We start from the raw sequence: 19067 nt of genomic DNA, 5'->3' as shown, positions 1-19067 counted from the left end.
GTGGTGACTAGTTGCCCCAATTTGGCCAAGTGACGAGATTGGTCCCTCAAGTTTCAAAGCGGTGCGGGTGCGTGAATTAACCAAACGAATTATTTTAAATTACACGAGAGTACGGGAGACGTTATCTTCCAACAACGAGAATATTTAAAATGTTACATAACAAAGGATACGAATCTAGATACGAAGGGTATTATTTAAAAAGGAAAAGACGGGCGTTAAAATAATTTAACGGAAAAATGCGGGATGTTACATTATCCACACCTCAAAAGAAATTTCGTCCCGAAATTTAGTTGGAAGTAGTAGTCGATATCTCTTACTCGAGACTTTACGTTGTCCATGCAATGAATAAGTGAAAGTACGTCCTTGAGTGTTCTCATGAGTTGGATAGTCAGGGTTTTACGTTGTATTTGGGTTTGGTTTTACGATCCCCGGTTTCAACTGGTTTTCCCTATGAAGAGAAGTTGTCCTCGATAGTTGATGTATCTAGCAGGATTGCACGCTCCTGTTCCGCAGGACACGTTTCTAAGTTTGTTACACGAAATGTAGGGTAAACGGAAACTTAATTGAGTCGGGAGTTCTAAACGGTAGGAAGCGGTTCCAATACGCCCCAAGGTTTCAGAAGGTTCAATATTGCGGATATAGTCTTTCTCGATTTCCCAAAATGGATTACACCCTTCCAAGGTGCGGTTTCCCAATATTACGCGGTTACACACTGGGTTTGGTGAGGTTCTCCTCTAAGTTTGGTATAACTCTTCTGGCGACAATGGGTTGTCTCGAGCCCTTCTCGGACTTGAACGATCTCAATTGTTGTTTCTTGCTGTAGTTCAGATTTCGGTGGTTGATGCTTTGGTTAAATGAGCAGGGGTATGACATTAGCGGTCATATAGGGTTTCGGAAAGCGCGTGTGAACACACGAGTGGTGACTACTGTTGTAAGAGTGATCTACTAAAGGTGACAATACGAGTTTGTGACATGTCTTTCCAAGACGTAAATCGTTCGTTTGCTCGGTTCGTCGGTTTGTGGGTGGTACGCGGTACTCATGTCTAAGCGGGTCTCCAAGGTTTCTTGTAAAACTAGAAGTGAAACGAGTATTTCGATACGGGATAATTGACAAAGATACACCGTGTTGGAATAGAATCTCTTAAGATATGTTTGAACAAGTCAGTTAGGGTTCGAAGAAAAAAAAAATGTTCGTTAGGACTATTCACCCTCGTGGCGAATACTAATGTAATATGAGGAGTTTCTCTATCCAATGAGAAATTTTACAAAAAGTTTCCTTATACGGGAGTGCGAGCGATAAATATAGAAGTGAAATGAGGACTTAGAATAGGATGAGTTTACATCTCGAGGTTGCCATAACGTGCCTCTAGTTGTCAAAAGTTGAAGTCTGAAAGAGAAACGAGGTAGTACACGTAGTTGTATAGTTCGGGGTTGAATAATAGTTGGCCGATTATCAGAATTCACAAGGGCGTTAAGTCAAAGAAGAGTGAAGTATCGTTGGATTGTGTGTTATCTTAAATTCCAGTAATATCAGACGGTAACGGTGAAATAACAGAGGTATGTAGTGTGGTACGTGATGACGAGAAAATTGATCGGATTTACAATTTAGTATTAGAATTCTTCGCGCAAAATAACGAATTTCAGTTACGTTGATTTTGAGTCGAGAGGGTATGCCTTTCAGCGTTCAAGTAGAAATATTTCCATGTTTGAGTTCCATCTGTTGCTATACGAATTTAGCTAGAAATGTTGGTGTGAAGAATCACGCTCAAGGTTCGAACACGGAGAGGTTTAAAGTTTTCCTTAGTGAGTTAACGAGTTTAAAAGTCATGTAACACGAGAAAAGTCAGAAATGAATCTTCGGTAATAACAGGCGAGATCTAAGATTTTACGAATACAAGTTTGAGTTGGGAGAGTTTCCTGATTACATGTGGCTTGATTTCGAGATTGATTGTAGTGCCTCGACCATTAACATCATGGTCTAGACTTCGTTCAACAGAAATTCTCACTCGGAGAATTTGGTATAGAGTTGCTCTTTTCTCAAAAGTTCGAGACTAAGATGGTGATGTTGTTCGTTTTCCTTCTTTACTTGAATGAGTTAAGATGTCATCTATAAATACGATAACAGATTTGTCTAGATAAGTTTGCATACGTGGTTTAGGAGGTTCATGAATACGGACAGAGTCCTAAATAAATCGAATGGTACTAAGAGAGATTTACAACTAACGTTGCGAGTTCGGAAAATGGCTTAGGAGACATCGTCTCCCTTAACCCCCAATTGTGGATACGAGGAAGAGGGTATCGGTTTCCAACCGAAAATTACTCGGTTCACAACAATCTATACAAGATGATGGGGAAACATTTTTTTTTTTTTTTTTTTAACGAAAAGGTTTCGAGCTCCCTAGTTCTATTGGTGTCAAGTCAAAAGTCTTAACGTATATCCTCCTATAAAATTTATAGGCACACAATATTTTCCGTCGGTCACTTAAATCGTCTAAGTAGTATCTGGGGGAAAGAGGTGGAATATAAAGAGCACGAGTCAAATCCTTGGTTATAAAACGTCTAACGGTACTCGAATCGAATAAGTATGAAGTATACGGTTTGTTGTGAAGAAACGTACCCGTTACTAGTCCATCGTCGTTCCGGGCATCCTAGGTGTCGATGTTGAAGGTTCAACGGCGTGCGTTGGGGTTGATTTTCTTATTTGGGCACACATTCCTAAAATGACCCAGTTGGCCACATTCGAAGCAAGCACCCGTTCTGTGTGCGTTGGGCATCTTTCGAGCGACGGGTCCTTGGCGCCGGTGGCGAAACCTGCCACATCCTTCAAAGTGATGCTTGTGGCATTCGTTACAAAAAGGTAGTTTTCCGGCATAGCCTTTCTTGTCGTTGGAGGTAAAAGGCTTCTTGGCGGGGTTGTTGTTATTGTTGTGGTTGCTTGATTGAGAGGCTTCCCATGTTCTTTTGTTGTTACTCGGGTGGTTCTCGACCATTGGTGCCGGTGCTTCCATTTCATTCACCGTTTCTAAGGCTTGGCGGGCCATTGTTAAAGCCTCTTGTAGGTTAGTGGGTTGAGATGTCATTACCTTGTGTTGAATGCTCTTAGGGAGGCCATCCATGTAAAGTTCGACTCTTAGGGATTCGGGAGTCATGAGAATTGGACACATCGAGACTAGTTCGGTAAACCGTTGATTATAAGCTTTGAGGTCATTTCCGGCCGTTTTTAAATTCCTTAGACCCTGTTCGAGCCTTCGAGTCTCGTCGTGCGGGAAGTATTCGGTGATCATTCTTTCTCTTAATTCGGTCCAAGAGAGTGTGTGGGCTTCATCGCTTCCCACTAATTGTACATACGTGTTCCACCATGAGAGAGCAATACCGGTGAAAGTGAGGGTGGAAAACTTGACCTTGTCTTGGTCTCGACAACCGCTTGTGTTAAAAATGGTCTCCATTTGTTCAAACCATCGGGTGAGAGTAACCGGTCCCCCGGTTCCATCGAAAGTGGGAGGATTGTACTTCATGAAGTTCCTGTAGGAGCAACCTTCGATTGAATTACCGGCTCCATGATTGTTGTTGTTAGAAAAGTGATCGGCCACGGCCGTACCCACGGCGGTGGTTATCATTCGTTGAAGAGCTTGTTCTAGAGTTTCGAGAGGAGTATTGTGAAATGTCCCATTCTTATTGATTAAAAACGTTCCATATTAATTGATTTCGTTGCGAGGTTTTGACCTCTATATGAGACGTTTTTCAAAGACTGCATTCATTTTTAAAACAAACCATAACCTTTATTTCATAAATAAAGGTTTAAAAAGCTTTACGTAGATTATCAAATAATGATAATCTAAAATATCCTGTTTACACACGACCATTACATAATGGTTTACAATACAAATATGTTACATCGAAATCAGTTTCTTGAATGCAGTTTTTACACAATATCATACAAACATGGACTCCAAATCTTGTCCTTATTTTAGTATGCAACAGCGGAAGCTCTTAATATTCACCTGAGAATAAACATGCTTTAAACGTCAACAAAAATGTTGGTGAGTTATAGGTTTAACCTATATATATCAAATCGTGACAATAGACCACAAGATTTCATATTTCAATACACATCCCATACATAGAGATAAAAATCATTCATATGGTGAACACATGGTAACCGACAATAACAAGATGCATATATAAGAATATCCCCATCATTCCGGGACACCCTTCGGATATGATATAAATTTCGAAGTACTAAAGCATCCGGTACTTTGGATGGGGTTTGTTAGGCCCAATAGATCTATCTTTAGGATTCGCGTCAATTAGGGTGTCTGTTCCCTAATTCTTAGATTACCAGACTTAATAAAAAGGGGCATATTCGATTTCGATAATTCAACCATAGAATGTAGTTTCACGTACTTGTGTCTATTTTGTAAATCATTTATAAAACCTGCATGTATTCTCATCCCAAAAATATTAGATTTTAAAAGTGGGACTATAACTCACTTTCACAGATTTTTACTTCGTCGAGAAGTAAGACTTGGCCACTGTTGATTCACGAACCTATAACAATATATACATATATATTAAAGTATGTTCAAAATATATTTACAACACTTTTAATATATTTTGATGTTTTAAGTTTATTAAGTCAGCTGTCCTCGTTAGTAACCTATAACTAGTTGTCCACAGTTAGATGTACAGAAATAAATCGATAAATATTATCTTGAATCAATCCACGACCCAGTGTATACGTATCTCAGTATTGATCACAACTCAAACTATATATATTTTGGAATCAACCTCAACCCTGTATAGCTAACTCCAACATTCACATATAGAGTGTCTATGGTTGTTCCGAAATATATATAGATGTGTCGAAATGATAGGTCGAAACATTGTATACGTGTCTATGGTATCTCAAGATTACATAATATACAATACAAGTTGATTAAGTTATGGTTGGAATAGATTTGTTACCAATTTTCACGTAGCTAAAATGAGAAAAATTATCCAATCTTGTTTTACCCATAACTTCTTCATTTTAAATCCGTTTTGAGTGAATCAAATTGCTGTGGTTTCATATTGAACTCTATTTTATGAATCTAAATAGAAAAAGTATAGGTTTATAGTCGGAAAAATAAGTTACAAGTCGTTTTTGTAAAGGTAGTCATTTCAGTCGAAAGAACGACGTCTAGATGACCATTTTAGAAAACATACTTCCACTTTGAGTTTAACCATAATTTTTGGATATAGTTTCATGTTCATAATAAAAATCATTTTCTCAGAATAACAACTTTTAAATCAAAGTTTATCATAGTTTTTAATTAACTAACCCAAAACAGCCCGCGGTGTTACTACGACGGCGTAAATCCGGTTTTACGGTGTTTTTCGTGTTTCCAGGTTTTAAATCATTAAGTTAGCATATCATATAGATATAGAACATGTGTTTAGTTGATTTTAAAAGTCAAGTTAGAAGGATTAACTTTTGTTTGCGAACAAGTTTAGAATTAACTAAACTATGTTCTAGTGATTACAAGTTTAAACCTTCGAATAAGATAGCTTTATATGTATGAATCGAATGATGTTATGAACATCATTACTACCTTAATTTCCTTGGATAAACCTACTGGAAAAGAGAAAAATGGATCTAGCTTCAATGGATCCTTGGATGGCTCGAAGTTCTTGAAGCAGAATCATGACACGAAAACAAGTTCAAGTAAGATCATCACTTGAAATAAGATTGTTATAGTTATAGAAATTGAACCAAAGTTTGAATATGATTATTACCTTGTATTAGAATGATAACCTACTGTAAGAAACAAAGATTTCTTGAGGTTGGATGATCACCTTACAAGATTGGAAGTGAGCTAGCAAACTTGAAAGTATTCTTGATTTTATGAAACTAGAACTTTTAGAATTTATGAAGAACACTTAGAACTTGAAGATAGAACTTGAGAGAGATCAATTAGATGAAGAAAATTGAAGAATGAAAGTGTTTGTAGGTGTTTTTGGTCGTTGGTGTATGGATTAGATATAAAGGATATGTAATTTTGTTTTCATGTAAATAAGTCATGAATGATTACTCATATTTTTGTAATTTTATGAGATATTTCATGCTAGTTGCCAAATGATGGTTCCCACATGTGTTAGGTGACTCACATGGGCTGCTAAGAGCTGATCATTGGAGTGTATATACCAATAGTACATACATCTAAAAGCTGTGTATTGTACGAGTACGAATACGGGTGCATACGAGTAGAATTGTTGATGAAACTGAACGAGGATGTAATTGTAAGCATTTTTGTTAAGTAGAAGTATTTTGATAAGTGTATTGAAGTCTTTAAAAAGTGTATAAATATATATTAAAACACTACATGCATATACATTTTAACTGAGTCGTTAAGTCATCGTTAGTCGTTACATGTAAGTGTTGTTTTGAAACCTTTAGGTTAACGATCTTGTTAAATGTTGTTAACCCAATGTTTATAATATCAAATGAGATTTTAAATTATTATATTATCATGATATTATCATGTATGAATATCTCTTAATATGATATATATACATTAAATGTCTTTACAACGATAATCGTTACATATATGTCTCGTTTAAAAATCATTAAGTTAGTAGTCTTGTTTTTACATATGTAGTTCATTGTTAATATACTTTATGATATGTTTTCTTATCATAGTATCATGTTAACTATATATATATATCCATATATATGTCATCATATAGTTTTTACAAGTTTTAACGTTCGTGAATCACCGATCAACTTGGGTGGTCAATTGTCTATATGAAACATATTTCAATTAATCAAGTCTTAACAAGTTTGATTGCTTAACATACTGGAAACATTTAATCATGTAAATATCAATCTCAATTAATATATATAAACATGGAAAAGTTCGGGTCACTACAGTACCTACTCGTTAAATAAATTTCGTCCCGAAATTTTAAGCTGTTGAAGGTGTTGACGAATCTTCTGGAAATAGATGCGGGTATTTCTTCTTCATCTGATCTTCACGCTCCCAGGTGAACTCGGGTCCTCTACGAGCATTCCATCGAACCTTAACAATTGGTATCTTGTTTTGCTTAAGTCTTTTAACCTCACGATCCATTATTTCGACGGGTTCTTCGATGAATTGAAGTTTTTCGTTGATTTGGATTTCATCTAACGGAATAGTGAGATCTTCTTTAGCAAAACATTTCTTTAAATTCGAGACGTGGAAAGTGTTATGTACAGCCGCGAGTTGTTGAGGTAACTCTAGTCGGTAAGCTACTGGTCCGACACGATCAATAATCTTGAATGGTCCAATATACCTTGGATTTAATTTCCCTCGTTTACCAAATCGAACAACGCCTTTCCAAGGTGCAACTTTAAGCATGACCATCTCTCCAATTTCAAATTCTATATCTTTTCTTTTAATGTCAGCGTAGCTCTTTTGTCGACTTTGGGCGGTTTTCAACCGTTGTTGAATTTGGATGATCTTCTCGGTAGTTTCTTGTATAATCTCCGGACCCGTAATCTGTCTATCCCCCACTTCACTCCAACAAATCGGAGACCTGCACTTTCTACCATAAAGTGCTTCAAACGGCGCCATCTCAATGCTTGAATGGTAGCTGTTGTTGTAGGAAAATTCTGCTAACGGTAGATGTCAATCCCAACTGTTTCCGAAATCAATAACACATGCTCGTAGCATGTCTTCAAGCGTTTGTATCGTCCTTTCGCTCTGCCCATCAGTTTGTGGATGATAGGCAGTACTCATGTCTAGACGAGTTCCTAATGCTTGCTGTAATGTCTGCCAGAATCTTGAAATAAATCTGCCATCCCTATCAGAGATAATAGAGATTGGTATTCCATGTCTGGAGACGACTTCCTTCAAATACAGTCGTGCTAACTTCTCCATCTTGTCATCTTCTCTTATTGGTAGGAAGTGTGCTGATTTGGTGAGACGATCAACTATTACCCAAATAGTATCAAAACCACTTGCAGTCCTTGGCAATTTAGTGATGAAATCCATGGTAATGTTTTCCCATTTCCATTCCGGGATTTCGGGTTGTTGAAGTAGACCTGATGGTTTCTGATGCTCAGCTTTGACCTTAGAACACGTCAAACATTCTCCTACGTATTTAGCAACATCGGCTTTCATACCCGGCCACCAAAAATGTTTCGTGAGATCCTTGTACATCTTCCCCGTTCCAGGATGTATTGAGTATCTGGTTTTATGAGCTTCTCTAAGTACCATTTCTCTCATATCTCCAAATTTTGGTACCCAAATCCTTTCAGCCCTATACCGGGTTCCGTCTTCCCGAATATTAAGATGCTTCTCCGATCCTTTGGGTATTTCATCCTTTAAATTTCCCTCTTTTAAAACTCCTTGTTGCGCCTCCTTTATTTGAGTAGTAATGTTATTATGAATCATTATATTCATAGATTTTACTCGAATGGGTTCTCTGTCCTTCCTGCTCAAGGCATCGGCTACCACATTTGCCTTCCCCGGGTGGTAACGAATCTCAAAGTCGTAATCATTCAATAATTCAATCCACCTACGCTGCCTCATATTCAGTTGTTTCTGATTAAATATGTGTTGAAGACTTTTGTGGTCGGTATATATAATACTTTTGACCCCATATAAGTAGTGCCTCCAAGTCTTTAATGCAAAAACAACCGCGCCTAATTCCAAATCATGCGTCGTATAATTTTGTTCGTGAATCTTCAATTGTCTAGACGCATAAGCAATCACCTTCGTTCGTTGCATTAATACACAACCGAGACCTTGCTTTGATGCATCACAATAAATCACAAAATCATCATTCCCTTCAGGCAATGACAATATAGGTGCCGTAGTTAGCTTTTTCTTCAATAACTGAAACGCTTTCTCTTGTTCATCATTCCATTCAAATTTCTTCCCTTTATGCGTTAATGCAGTCAAGGGTTTTGCTATTCTGGAAAAGTCTTGGATGAACCTTCTGTAGTAACCAGCTAGTCCTAAAAACTGGCGTATGTGTTTCGGAGTTTTCAGGGTTTCCCACTTTTCAACAGTTTCTATCTTTGTCGGATCCACCTTAATACCTTCTTTGTTCACTATGTGACCGAGGAATTGAACTTCTTCCAACCAAAATGCACACTTTGAAAACTTAGCGTACAATTCTTCCTTCCTCAATACTTCTAACACCTTTCTCAAATGTTCACCGTGTTCTTGGTCATTCTTTGAGTAAATAAGTATGTCATCAATGAAAACAATGACAAACTTGTCAAGGTATGGTCCACACACTCGGTTCATAAGGTCCATGAACACAGCTGGTGCATTAGTTAAACCAAACGGCATGACCATAAACTCGTAATGACCGTAACGTGTTCTGAAAGCAGTCTTTGGAATATCATCTTCTTTCACCCGCATTTGATGATACCCGGAACGTAAGTCAATCTTTGAATAAACAGACGAGCCTTGTAGTTGATCAAATAAGTCGTCGATTCTCGGTAGTGGGTAGCGGTTCTTGATGGTAAGTTTGTTCAACTCTCGGTAGTCGATACACAACCTGAATGTACCATCTTTCTTCTTGACAAACAAAACAGGAGCTCCCCACGGTGATGTGCTTGGTCGAATGAAACCACGCTCTAAAAGTTCTTGTAATTGGCTTTGCAGTTCTTTCATCTCGCTGGGTGCGAGTCTGTAAGGAGCACGAGCTATTGGTGCAGCTCCTGGTACAAGATCTATTTGAAATTCAACGGATCGATGTGGGGGTAATCCCGGTAATTCTTTCGGAAATACATCGGGAAATTCTTTTGCAATGGGAACATCATTGATGCTCTTTTCTTCAGTTTGTACTTTCTCGACGTGTGCTAGAACAGCATAGCAACCTTTTCTTATTAGTTTTTGTGCCTTCAAATTACTAATAAGATGTAGCTTCGTGTTGCCCTTTTCTCCGTACACCATTAAGGGTTTTCCTTTTTCTCGTATAATGCGAATTGCATTTTTGTAACAAACGATCTCCGCTTTCACTTCTTTCAACCAGTCCATACCGATTATCACATCAAAACTCCCTAACTCTACTGGTATCAAATCAATCTTAAATGTTTCGCTAACCAGTTTAATTTCTCGATTCCGACATATATTATCTGCTGAAATTAATTTACCATTTGCTAATTCGAGTAAAAATTTACTATCCAAAGGCGTCAATGGACAACTTAATTTAGCACAAAAATCTCTACTCATATAGCTTCTATCCGCACCCGAATCAAATAAAACGTAAGCAGATTTATTGTCAATAAGAAACGTACCCGTAACAAGCTCCGGGTCTTCCTGTGCCTCTACCGCATTAATATTGAAAACTCTTCCACGGCCTTGTCCATTCGTGTTCTCCTGGTTCGGGCAATTTCTAATAATGTGGCCTGGTTTTCCACATTTATAACAAACTACATTGGCATAACTTGCTCCGACACTACTTGCTCCGCCATTACTCGTTCCGATACCATTTGTTCCTTTCGTTCTATTAACCCCTGGTCCGTAGACCTCACACTTCGCCGCGCTATGACCATTTCTTTTACACTTATTGCAAAATTTGGTGCAGAACCCCGAGTGATTCTTTTCACACCTTTGGCATAGCTGCTTCTGATTGTTGTTGTTGTTGCAGTTATTATTGTTGTTGGGATGATTGTTGTAGTTGCTGTTGTTGTTGTTGTTGTTGTTGTTGTTGTTGGGCCGTTTGTTGTAGTTGCGATTGATGTTGCGATTGTTGGGATAATTGTTGCGATTATTGTTGTAATTGCTGTTGTTGTTGTATTGGTGATTCTTATCACCGTTTTCCTCCCACTTTCTTTTGACTTGCTTCACATTGGCCTCTTCAGCAGTTTGTTCTTTAATTCTTTCTTCAATCTGGTTCACTAGTTTGTGAGCCATTCTACATGCCTGTTGTATGGAGGCGGGCTCGTGTGAACTTATATCTTCTTGGATTCTTTCCGGTAATCCTTTCACAAACGCGTCGATCTTCTCTTCCTCATCTTCGAATGCTCCCGGACACAATAGGCACAATTCTGTGAATCGTCTTTCGTACGTGGTAATATCAAATCCTTGGGTTCGTAACCCTCTAAGTTCTGTCTTGAGCTTATTGACCTCGGTTCTGGGACGGTACTTCTCGTTCATCAAGTGCTTGAATGCTGACCACGGTAGTGCGTACGCATCATCTTGTCCCACTTACTCTAGATAGGTATTCCACCATGTTAACGCAGAACCTGTGAAGGTATGCGTAGCGTACTTCACTTTGTCCTCTTCAGTACACTTACTTATGGAAAACACCGATTCAACCTTCTCGGTCCACCGTTTCAATCCGATCGGTCCTTCGGTTCCATCAAATTCCAAAGGTTTGCAGGCAGTGAATTCTTTGTAGGTGCATCCTACACGATTTCCTGTACTGCTAGATCCAAGGTTATTGTTGGTATGTAGCGCAGCCTGTACTGCGGCTATGTTTGAAGCTAGAAAAGTACGGAATTCCTCTTCATTCATATTCACGGTGTGTCGAGTAGTCGGTGCCATTTCCTTCAAAATAGTTAAATGGAACAAGTTAATCATACAGAATATTAAGAGTAGTTAATAGTATTTCGTAGCATAATATGAACTCATTTATAAAAGCTTTTTCTTCATATTAGCGTTTTATAAGTTTAAATTCGGGTAGTACCTACCCGTTAAGTTCATACTTAGTAGCTAATATACAATTCAACTACTACAATTCTATATGAAAAACTGATTATAATAATATTTCGCGTTCAAACTTTTATACAATATTTTACAAACTTACAATACCGCTTATTTTACATAAAGCTTGAAATATAGCACACAATAACTTTGATACAAGATAGTTGTGAAGACAATTCTAGCTAGTACACAAGTCGTTCAGCAAAGGCAATAAACACACGTAATTCATACGTCCAGAAACAAGTCATGCATTCTGGTTTTACTAGGACTACTTCCCATCCTTGGTCTTGTGCAACATAACCGTTATGGCCGTTGATAAGACAGCGTGTTGTAACGTCATCAAAGGGACGAGGGTTACGTAATGTCCAACAGTCCCGTAATAATCTAAAAACCTCATTTCTTACCCCAATTACCGACTCCGTCACTTGTGGAAACGTTTTGTTTAATAGTTGTAGCCCGATGTTCTTGTTCTCACTTTGGTGAGAAGCGAACATTACTAATCCGTAAGCATAACATGCTTCTTTATGTTGCATGTTAGCCGCTTTTTCTAAATCACGAAGTCCAATATTCGGATATATTGAGTCAAAATAATTTCTTAACCCGTTGCGTAAAATAGCATTTGGGTTCCCCGCAATATATGCGTCAAAGTAAACACATCGTAACTTATGGGTTTCCCAATGTGATATCCCCCATCTTTCAAACGAAAGTCTCTTATAAACCAAGACATTCTTGGAATGTTCTTCGAATGTCTTACAAACTGATCTCGCCTTAAATAGTTGTGCCGAAGAATTCTGGCCGACTCTAGACAAGATTTCATCAATCATGTCTCCGGGTAGGTCTCTTAAAATATTGGGTTGTCTATCCATTTTGTGTTTTTAAACTGTAAAATAGACAAGAGTTAGATTCATAAAAAAATACTTATTAATACAAGCAATTTTTACATATATCATAAAGCATAAGAACACTATATTACATATATTACACCACACGAATACAACTATCTTATTCCGACTCGCTCGTTTCTTCTTCTTCGGTTTTGGTTCGTTTTGCCAAGTTTCTAGGGATATATGATGTTCCCCTAATACGAGCCGTCGTTGTCCACATTGGTTTAGAAAAACCTGGTGGTTTAGAGGTTCCCGGGTCATTGTTACAACTTAAGGACTTCGGGGGTTGACGATACATATAAAGTTCATCGGGGTTGGAATTAGATTTCTCTATTTTTATGCCCTTTCCCTTATTATTTTCTTTTGCCTTTTTAAATTCAGTTGGGGTAATTTCTATAACATCATCGGAATTCTCGTCGGAATCCGATTCATCGGAGAATTGGTAATCCTCCCAATATTTTGCTTCCTTGGCGGAAACACCATTGACCATAATTAACTTTGGTCGGTTGGTTGAGGATTTTCTTTTACTTAACCGTTTTATTATTTCCCCCACCGGTTCTATTTCTTCATCCGGTTCCGATTCTTCTTCCGGTTCCGATTCTTCTTCCGGTTCCGACTCTTCTTCCGGTTCCTCTTCGGGAACTTGTGAATCAGTCCACAAATCATTCCAATTTACATTTGACTCTTCATTATTATTAGGTGAGTCAATGGGACTTGTTCTAGAGGTAGACATCTATCACATAATATCAAACACGTTAAGAGATTAATATATCACATAATATTCATATGTTAAAAATATATAGTTTCCAACAAAAATGTTAAGCAATCATTTTTAAAGAAAACACGGTCGAAGTCCAGACTCACTAATGCATCCTAACAAACTCAATAAGACACACTAATGCAAATTTTCTGGTTCTCTAAGACCAACGCTCTGATACCAACTGAAATGTCCCGTTCTTATTGATTAAAAACGTTCCATATTAATTGATTTCGTTGCGAGGTTTTGACCTCTATATGAGACGTTTTTCAAAGACTGCATTCATTTTTAAAACAAACCATAACCTTTATTTCATAAATAAAGGTTTAAAAAGCTTTACGTAGATTATCAAATAATGATAATCTAAAATATCCTGTTTACACACGACCATTACATAATGGTTTACAATACAAATATGTTACATCGAAATCAGTTTCTTGAATGCAGTTTTTACACAATATCATACAAACATGGACTCCAAATCTTGTCCTTATTTTAGTATGCAACAGCGGAAGCTCTTAATATTCACCTGAGAATAAACATGCTTTAAACGTCAACAAAAATGTTGGTGAGTTATAGGTTTAACCTATATATATCAAATCGTGACAATAGACCACAAGATTTCATATTTCAATACACATCCCATACATAGAGATAAAAATCATTCATATGGTGAACACCTGGTAACCGACAATAACAAGATGCATATATAAGAATATCCCCATCATTCCGGGACACCCTTCGGATATGATATAAATTTCGAAGTACTAAAGCATCCGGTACTTTGGATGGGGTTTGTTAGGCCCAATAGATCTATCTTTAGGATTCGCGTCAATTAGGGTGTCTGTTCCCTAATTCTTAGATTACCAGACTTAATAAAAAGGGGCATATTCGATTTCGATAATTCAACCATAGAATGTAGTTTCACGTACTTGTGTCTATTTTGTAAATCATTTATAAAACCTGCATGTATTCTCATCCCAAAAATATTAGATTTTAAAAGTGAGACTATAACTCACTTTCACAGATTTTTACTTCGTCGAGAAGTAAGACTTGGCCACTGTTGATTCACGAACCTATAACAATATATACATATATATTAAAGTATGTTCAAAATATATTTACAACACTTTTAATATATTTTGATGTTTTAAGTTTATTAAGTCAGCTGTCCTCGTTAGTAACCTATAACTAGTTGTCCACAGTTAGATGTACAGAAATAAATCGATAAATATTATCTTGAATCAATCCACGACCCAGTGTATACGTATCTCAGTATTGATCACAACTCAAACTATATATATTTTGGAATCAACCTCAACCCTGTATAGCTAACTCCAACATTCACATATAGAGTGTCTATGGTTGTTCCGAAATATATATAGATGTGTCGAAATGATAGGTCGAAACATTGTATACGTGTCTATGGTATCTCAAGATTACATAATATACAATACAAGTTGATTAAGTTATGGTTGGAATAGATTTGTTACCAATTTTCACGTAGCTAAAATGAGAAAAATTATCCAATCTTGTTTTACCCATAACTTCTTCATTTTAAATCCGTTTTGAGTGAATCAAATTGCTGTGGTTTCAAATTGAACTCTATTTTATGAATCTAAACAGAAAAAGTATAGGTTTATAGTCGGAAAAATAAGTTACAAGTCGTTTTTGTAAAGGTAGTCATTTCAGTCGAAAGAACGACGTCTAGATGACCATTTTAGAAAACATACTTCCACTTTGAGTTTAACCATAATTTTTGGATATAGTTTCATGTTCATAATAAAAATAATTTTCTCAGAATAACAACTTTTAAATCAAAGTTTATCATAGTTTTTAATTAACTAACCCAAAACAGCCCGCGGTGTTACTACGACGGCGTAAATCCGGTTTTACGGTGTTTTTCGTGTTTCCAGGTTTTAAATCATTAAGTTAGCATATCATATAGATATAGAACATGTGTTTAGTTGATTTTAAAAGTCAAGTTAGAATGATTAACTTTTGTTTGCGAACAAGTTTAGAATTAACTAAACTATGTTCTAGTGATTACAAGTTTAAACCTTCGAATAAGATAGCTTTATATGTATGAATCGAATGATGTTATGAACATCATTACTACCTTAATTTCCTTGGATAAACCTACTGGAAAATAGAAAAATGGATCTAGCTTCAATGGATCCTTGGATGGCTCGAAGTTCTTGAAGCAGAATCATGACACGAAAACAAGTTCAAGTAAGATCATCACTTGAAATAAGATTGTTATAGTTATAGAAATTGAACCAAAGTTTGAATATGATTATTACCTTGTATTAGAATGATAACCTACTGTAAGAAACAAAGATTTCTTGAGGTTGGATGATCACCTTACAAGATTGGAAGTGAGCTAGCAAACTTGAAAGTATTCTTGATTTTATGAAACTAGAACTTTTAGAATTTATGAAGAACACTTAGAACTTGAAGATAGAACTTGAGAGAGATCAATTAGATGAAGAAAATTGAAGAATGAAAGTGTTTGTAGGTGTTTTTGGTCGTTGGTGTATGGATTAGATATAAAGGATATGTAATTTTGTTTTCATGTAAATAAGTCATGAATGATTACTCATATTTTTGTAATTTTATGAGATATTTCATGCTAGTTGCCAAATGATGGTTCCCACATGTGTTAGGTGACTCACATGGGCTGCTAAGAGCTGATCATTGGAGTGTATATACCAATAGTACATACATCTAAAAGCTGTGTATTGTACGAGTACGAATACGGGTGCATACGAGTAGAATTGTTGATGAAACTGAACGAGGATGTAATTGTAAGCATTTTTGTTAAGTAGAAGTATTTTGATAAGTGTATTGAAGTCTTTCAAAAGTGTATAAATATATATTAAAACACTACATGCATATACATTTTAACTGAGTCGTTAAGTCATCGTTAGTCGTTACATGTAAGTGTTGTTTTGAAACCTTTAGGTTAACGATCTTGTTAAATGTTATTAACCCAATGTTTATAATATCAAATGAGATTTTAAATTATTATATTATCATGATATTATCATGTATGAATATCTCTTAATATGATATATATACATTAAATGTCTTTACAACGATAATCGTTACATATATGTCTCGTTTAAAAATCATTAAGTTAGTAGTCTTGTTTTTACATATGTAGTTCATTGTTAATATACTTTATGATATGTTTTCTTATCATAGTATCATGTTAACTATATATATATATCCATATATATGTCATCATATAGTTTTTACAAGTTTTAACGTTCGTGAATCACCGATCAACTTGGGTGGTCAATTGTCTATATGAAACATATTTCAATTAATCAAGTCTTAACAAGTTTGATTGCTTAACATATTGGAAACATTTAATCATGTAAATATCAATCTCAATTAATATATATAAACATGGAAAAGTTCGGGTCACTACATATTGTGTTGACCTTGGTGAGCCATTGTTCCTTCATGAGACAAGAATATCGTTGGTTAGTATTTTCAACAATACTAACCGTGGCATGGAATAAGGATAGAGAGAAAATTTTCCTTGACTCGCCTTAAATTCTCTATGTCATAATGTCGGAACGTCCATGTGAATCACCGTAATATAATCCCGGAAATTATATTACCCTGATTCTCATGTGCATTTAACATTACTTCATAAAGTCAAGGTGGCGCATCAACAAAATTTATCAACGTAAGATCAAGATCGAATACGAGTTAGATATGATAGAAGAGTTCGAGTATAAATGCACAATTAGTCAAATAATTCCTACTTCAGTCTATATGCCGGTTGTAGTCTAGATTCACCTATGTACCCTATGACTCGGGGTGGACACAAATGAACTCTAAATCCCTACAACCAAGGCTCTGATACCACTTGTAGCGACCCCGACAAATTGTCAAGTGACGGCGTCGGCTACGTGGGTCCCATTACCTGATTATAAGTCTTTAAGATAACGTTTGACCAAAATATGTCGCCTTCATTTCAAAATAAAGATTGTTTCAAAGTTTACAAGAATTGTTCAACCAAAAGTTAAGTTACCACGTTATAGGTACGATTGAAATCTAGGCGACACGGTTTAAAGTAAAGTCAAAAGACGCTCCATGAAATGCATGTATACTCGACATCGGATGCAAGTATCAAATAGTAAGCGGAAGCATGTTTCACATGTCGTGCAAGACCTGAGAAAAACATAGAAATCTGTCAACGAAAACGTTGGTGAAATCATAGGTTTAAGTAAGTGAGTACAAGTGAACCACAAGATCTGCATCAATGAAATAATAGTAATACATTCCAAAAGTTTGTTTCACGAGCACCCAATTATCAAAGCTTAACATTCCATCCATTGTATACCCCATCCATAGTGCTAGAACAAGCACTGATTCTCGAAAATATATTTCATCCGTAGACGGTAGCGAACCGTCAAAGATGAGGGTTGTCAACCCATATGGCCATATAACATAAGTTCTCGCTTACACCCGGCAAGTGTAACTAATGATAATCGAATTGAGGATTTTTGTTCTAAACTCGTATGTAGAATGTTTGTTTTCCCGTTCTTGTGTTCACTTAGTTCAAAAGAATCGTTTATGTTTTCTCATCCCAAATATAAGTTCAAAAAGAGTAAAAGTGGGACTATGATCTCACCTTGAGCGCGAGAGTTAATAAAGTACTTCAACAAGTAAACGCGTGCAAAGACAAAGCTAGTCTTGACCTAAACATATAGGTTATATCAATATCGGTAAGCACAAACGGTCAAAGATGTTCAATTAGTCCTATGGCTCGTTACGACTCGATTATATTAACATGTGAATCAACTAGTCAAGTTTCATGCAAGTTACAAGTAATTAATCATGTTAGAAAGGTTGCATAAGTATTTGGTTAAGTTTGACAAAAAGTCAAACTTGGTCGGGTCAAAGTCAACGAAAAAGTCAACATGTTCGGGTCGGGTCCCGGACTATTTTTCTATGCTAATTATTCATATATAAGTATATTAGAACAAGTTTCATGTGAATCGGAGGTCGATAGCTAGTCAAACATTTCGCGTGAAATGTGCCAAATGAAGCAGAATCTGGCCAGGCTAATCCGCGCGCCGCGCGGGGATGGGGCGCGCCGCGCCACCATCTGGGCAGACGCTTTTCTATTTTTCACAAGTATGCACGAGCTAAAACCAAATAACCACATCTTATGATCCGCAAACAATTAGAACATGTATCTTATATCATCGGAAAGGTAATTTGACGAGGAAAACACCTAGACACATTTCATCAAGCAATTCAACACTTACAACAACACAAAACCGCATTAAACGTTCATAATCAAAGTTTCAAGTTCTAAAAACGCATTTCATGATTCGGGCAACCAATTCACATGTATGATATGCCGTTTCGAAGGTAATCAAACACACATTGCAACTAAACACTTATCAACAACAATTCATAGCATTTGATGCACCAAAAGTTCATATAAAGCTTATCAAACCCTAATCCAAAATCACCAAAATCACTAATCAAGTTTATGAAGTTTTACAAATCAACCTACACATCAAATTGAAGCTAGTGACACTAGGAACACATCTAATACTTGCACTTTAACATATTAACAACATTTAAGCATCCAAATCATAAATCAAACACACCAAACTTTCAAGTTCATGCTAGTTATCAAAAATAACGAAATCGAACATGTAAATCATATATTCATGTTAGACTTGAGCCATAGACACTAATTAACAACAT

The sequence above is a fragment of the Rutidosis leptorrhynchoides genome, chromosome 6, assembly GCF_046630445.1.
Source record: "Rutidosis leptorrhynchoides isolate AG116_Rl617_1_P2 chromosome 6, CSIRO_AGI_Rlap_v1, whole genome shotgun sequence".
Classification (NCBI taxonomy): domain Eukaryota; kingdom Viridiplantae; phylum Streptophyta; class Magnoliopsida; order Asterales; family Asteraceae; genus Rutidosis; species Rutidosis leptorrhynchoides.
This window is presented reverse-complemented; position numbering follows the sequence as displayed.